This window comes from Phasianus colchicus, chromosome 4 (assembly GCF_987193195.1).
Source record: "Phasianus colchicus chromosome 4, bPhaCol1.hap1.1, whole genome shotgun sequence".
In the NCBI taxonomy this organism is placed as follows: domain Eukaryota; kingdom Metazoa; phylum Chordata; class Aves; order Galliformes; family Phasianidae; genus Phasianus; species Phasianus colchicus.
The window spans coordinates 40,300,605-40,306,604 of NC_143439.1; positions in this window are offsets into that span (position 1 = coordinate 40,300,605).

The window sequence follows — 6,000 nt, forward strand, 5'->3', positions numbered from 1 at the left end:
GACTGACCACTATCTAACCCACATAAGCATCTTCCTAACAGATGGGACTGGAGAGCTGGCAGCCAAAGTACTCATTCTGTTCATCAGCTTGGGCACAAAGTACCGACTGTCAAGCCAGATTTTGCATCTTTCATGAGCATGCTCATGGCAGAGGTGTTGTACTAGGAGATTTACAAATATTTTAGAGCTCTCAGTCCTAAGTACCACTGATATGGAAATGCCACGTGGGAGAGACTATTTGTCAGCCAACTGAGTGCTCCACAGCATGCATTTTTACAAAGTAGAATTCAATGAAAGAAACAGTCTTTGGCTCACAGGTTGCTCTCGGGTGAAGAGCTGGCAGGGAATTTGGGAGGTGTAGCCTATTACACTTGTGTCATCAGGAACTATGGACAAAAAAAAATATGCTCTCTACTTTTCTTTCTTGTTTCCTCCATAGATACATAAGTAAAAAGAAAACTCATAGGTCATTCTTCAACACGTACAGTCACTTAGACAGAGGAAAAGAAAACAACATAACCCCCTGCCCAACCTCTCCAAACAAACTGAGGCACTAAGAAGTGCTCTGCCCTTAACCTAAAGGGCATGATCCAGAATATTTATCTTGGATGCTGAAGCACTGACTTATGCTCAGCTTTAAACATCTACATCTCTCACTGTTCTGTATAGCTCTTTCACAAGCCAAAGGAGGGAAACATATCTAAGGGCAAAAGATAGAGGAGAAGCAGAGCAAGGCAGCTCCTATATTTTTTGTGATTATTCACAGGAGATAAGTTCTTAGCACCTATCTAAACACTAGCTACCCAAAAACCTCTTTGGTATACTCAAGTCAGAGAAAACTCTGAATCATAATTATATGTGTTTGTGTAAGCAAAGGTAAGGTAAAGGAAGAACAAAATGTTAGGAATACCAGAGCTGTAACTCTACCATCTCAGTTTTGTTTCAGACTGAGATTTCTCCATGTACCAGGTACATCCATGCATCTGTGACAGCGTCCTTGCCTCTCCAACTCCTCTTAGCCCAAACAATGCATTAAGGGTAATACAGAAGCTGGTCAAGAAATCTTTGTGTTTTGCCAAAGGATTTATTAAAATACATGTGAGTAAAAAGTTCATCATGAATTCACAAAGCCTCCTATAAATGCCTAAGGAGTTTGCACCCTATAAATATTTAAAACAAATATCTCCCAATAAATAAACACCCGCATTTCCTGCTCATAAACCCAGATGTATCAGCAGGGTAAAATGGAAGGCAGTAATCTTTGTTCAGATGCTGTTAAGCATATCCTTAGATGCAATGAAACTTTGTGTTAATTCTTCCTTTTCTGTTTATCATTATATAGAGTTTCAAAAAAATGCAGGAGATGTAATCCAGCTCCTAATCTTAGCTAATGCAAGCTGTGTCTAACTAAAATCTCATCAGTGCAAAAATGTTTTTTTTTTTTTTTTTCCCCCACAGCAAAAGTAAAGAAAAAAATTAAAACACCATCCTGCAGTTTTTCTACTTCTATTTCTTGTGCAATTAGGAAGTACCTCAATTAAATATCATATACTTGGAAAAAAAAAGCCTTGCTTACAGTAAACACTTTGGAAAAACTAAAGCTGACCATAGCATAAATTTCTGACCGTAGAAGTAAAAAAGTAAAGCTGTTTTCTAACACAGAAGTCAGCTCATCCAAGTAAAAGTGTCCACAAAAGTAACTGTTCAGGGGCAATAAAACAGTTCCTGAGAACTCTGTATGGTATTACATAACAGCAAAGAATGAGTGATGATTTGATATTAATTCTACCTGTCAAGGAAATTCTACACAGAGTGAATTTTCTTATAATGAGAAAAGGGGCACTGGTTTCTATTTAGTGGGACAGCATATCTGGATTCTTTCGGGTCTCCAAATATCAAGGCCTCATTTTTGTATCTCAACTATGTAACACTGGCTTGATCTTGCTGCCAAACAGCCACTGTTCGGATTCAGGTAATGGAAGTTCTTAGCAAGCGCTGCTGTTGTTTCCGTGGCTCTAGGGCCCCTCCAAATGCTTTGCTTGGTAGTTGAACTCTGATTCTGCTCTTCCAACCCTGAGCCATCTCTGCATGGGTGCAAGGATAGCAGGTATGCTAAATTTACTCCAGCATCTTGAAGCTTGGCACTATCCCAGAGCTTCAGGAGATGCTTTGCTGCCCTTTCTTGAGATTTACCAGGTGGTGGATGAAGCCCTAGAAAGCATGCAAACTGCTGCCTTTGTAATTTTATAACTCACATCCACTGCAAAGCTCAAGAAGTAAGTTGTTTACACATCAGTATTTGTTTGCATTGCTACATTTTTACCATTCCTATTTAAAGAACTGTTTTCCTCCCCTCTTCCCTTCTACAACAATGCCTTGCAGGGAAACACTTAAGAATGCACTCAGGAGAGCTCCTGCTGCCTAAGCATGGGAAAGAGCACAGATTGCATGCAGAGATAGCCAGGTTATATTTCACTCTTTCTAAATTCAAGTAAACTTCTTTAATTTATTTGGTAACACGGAATTAACTTTACATTTACAATAGGCCCTGTCCCTATGAACCCAGCAGAGTAGGAAAACACTTCTTAAGTTTTAAGGGCTTTAACTCTTCTAGGTCTGGAGAAACTTCCTCTTTCCCATTTTCATGCTCTTGAGTTCCTGCAGCTACCAAGAATAACACAATTGGATTTGGACCAGGCAAGCTGAGCAATTACAAACATAGGTCATACACACATAGGTCTGTACACCTATTTTATATCTCACAGGTGTAAGGAGGTTTACATTTTCCATTTCTGTTCCTCACCTTGCATGTTTTGTGTTTTTCCTTAGCAATGTCTTCCTGTTCAAGCAGCTCCGCAGACTCCCTTATTTTGATTTCATACTTCTATCCGACTGTGGCTGACAGCATGTAAGAGTTGCCCGGAACAACTCAAGGAAATATTCCATTGAGTGACTTTGGAAGAATTTCATGCGCAGTTGTATTTCCTCTTTTAAATACTCCTTTTCACTGTGAGCTAACTAAATTAGGTAATCTGAGCCTTGTTAGGGTTTTGGAGGACACAGGGCCATTACTCATAAGACTAATTCAGTCTTCCAAGTAGCCAAATGGAAAGGGAAGCAAAAATGTCAGCAGGTACTTAAGTTACTTTTATCAAATATCTGAGGTTAGACTTGTAACCTACACCTGTATGACACCTACCACTACCAGGGCTCATGTTTTATTTCTTGATGCATCATTGTGATAGATGGCCAGGCAAATTAAGTTATTTTAATCACCCAAAACAGCACGGCATTCTTATTCTGCACCGCTCTAAAACTTTGCCTCAGCAAGATCCAGAAAGCACACTGCTGTCCAGCTTGTGTTCACTTCTTCCAGTAATGTACAAAGCTATTCAAGGTAAATCAAGTCCAGGTCATGTAGTGAAGTATCTCTTGAATTTTTCTGACACAAAGCTTGTCCAACCAAGAGCACTGACAAAGCTCAAGTGTGACGTTAGATCCTACCCAAGGAATACAGGCAAGAAGAGGGAAAACTAGCTTGCTTGTGTAATTGATTGGTGAAGAAAATAAAACTTCAGTTAAGTTCTTGAGTCAATGGTTCTGCATATAAGCAACTCTGCAAGCATGAAGCATCACCCTGAGGGACACCATTTCTGTCAAAGCTACACCACTGCTTTGAGTCTCCCCTAGGCCTCATCTGCCCCAAAAACCTCCTGAAAAGTATAAGCCTTGGAGAAGAACTCTGCTAGTTCTAGTAGCAGAAAGTCCATTTGCTGCATGGATAGCTGTGTTTTCAGTTAGTGGAGGATGGGCTTTAGTAGCAACAGTTTAGACTATCTCAACAAACTTGTTTTTCTTCCTGAAACCATAATAATCATCATTTTTCATCCCACTTGAGACTAAATATTTACTTTTTATTTCTCCATACAAATTGATTCCTATAACTAAAGAGTTAAAGGAACAAGGAAGGGTGTGTGAAAACCTTAAGTCTACACTTCAAGGACTACAGTGTTTTTCTTCATTCCTCTGAATCTCTAATAAAAGCCAAAAGATTTTTTATGGTGCTTTTTGCCATGGGACTCAGCTGGAGTCTCTGTGCTCAAAGCCCTGAACCCTGTGTACAGCAACAACTTTGTGCTAATGCCTTCAACTCTTTGTGCCAATCTATTCCATTCAAATTAGAACAACATCACCGAGTCCTTGGCCTCTCTGCTAAGGTGGTCAGCAAGGCTGACCAGTTGGGGTAGCATTTGAATGCTGAATCCTCACCTGCTGTGAGTGCTGGGATGTCAGATACTTATATCTAATGTTAAGCAGAATAGTGATGATGTTCTGGGAGTGAACTTGCAGAAAGCTCCCATTTTTTAGTCGCTGTGATAAAACAAGTCTTAACATTGGCCCAAATCATACTGTGCCACCCCGCCTTGTTTTACCTCAGAGTACACAGCAGGGCCTTTCCTTCTATAGTCTGTGTGTTCTGAAGTCTTAATTAAAAAAAAAAAAAAACAGGAAATAGATTTTGTTTGTATATAATTTACATACAGAAATTGGAAAGGGGCCCTGTAGCTTTTTATCCCTTGCCCCTTGGCCACACTTGATTCTCTCTCCTATTATCTTTTCCCATTGCTGTCAAAATGAAGATATGCTGCTTCCTAAAGGCCAAACCCTGGCAGCATGCCTTCCCACCTCTTTCAATCACCATGCTCAGGACTGGAGCTCTTCCCAGTCCTCACATCTGCATGGGAAGGTTTTATCCCACCCTGCAAGGCTCAGCCTTTACAAGCAGGCAATGCATTGCTATGATAACTGCCTAGTTAAGAGAAGTGGTAATAATATCAGCAGTAAAATAATTTATTAACCAACGTTTATTTTGTGAATTGAAGTAAATTCTTTTCAAACAGGGCATTTACTTTCCTGTCAGTTATACAGAAGGCCAAACAGAGGCAAACCTCAAAAAGCTTTCCTTTTCTAAGATCAGTGCTTTGCACAAGCTGTCTACATTTTTGTTCAAAAATAAGAATAGATATCATCAATTTCATACAGAGGGTCTACCTCCACTTTGATCTCCATTTAGTCATTTATATCCATATTAAACAGTTACAGAACAGCACCTGAAAGAGGCAGAATTCTGTACCTACTCCCTGGAAACATGACTACAAGTACTGTAAATGAGATTCAGCCCTACTCTGCTGTACTGTACACAAAGCAGTGTGTGACCCAAAGAGATGACGGGAGGTATATTGCCAGTGCAAGGAACTGAGAAAGCTGGGCAGAAAAATAACTGAAGCATCTAGTGGTTATAAAGAAGTATTTTAAAGTATTCTTGTTTTAACAGCAGAATAAGAGTACAATGAATTTAGAGGGATAAAGGTGTTCAATACTTGGACAATGCTGAAAGTAGCAATTGGACAAGACAGAAGCTTGCTTTATGTAGGCACAAATCAGCAAATTATAGTGGCTTTTTTCCCTACTCTGGAAAGAGAGCTTTTATACCTACTTATTAATTGATAGGAAAACTCTCACTTGCAATATGAACAGGAAATACAAAGCCTAAAACATTTCATTTCCTTCATAGAAGGCTTTATCACTCTGAAAGCAGTAGCTAGATGTACTATAAGAAATAAGCTAAATACCAAATTTTCACAAGAGAGCTTTCGACTCTGCTTCTTTGCTGACAAGATCTGGCTATGCAATAAGCATGAGAATTAACAGAAAACACTTAGTTTTGAAAACAACATCGATGTAGTTGTAATGCTTGTGCTACTTCTGCCTTTCTCTTTGGAAAGATCTTGCCAAACGATTTTGATTCCCCACAGTTCCACCGGAATTTAGGTTTCCATGTTTGTCCAGAAGAGCTGGAAAAAAACCTGGTCATTTTTGACAGCCTATATAAAGGCAAGGTCAACTGTTGCCCAAGAGAAGTAGATATCTGGCACCACACAAAGTGGGAAATTCTGGCTCGGTGGAACACAGCAGGAGATTTGAAAAAGACATTGGCAG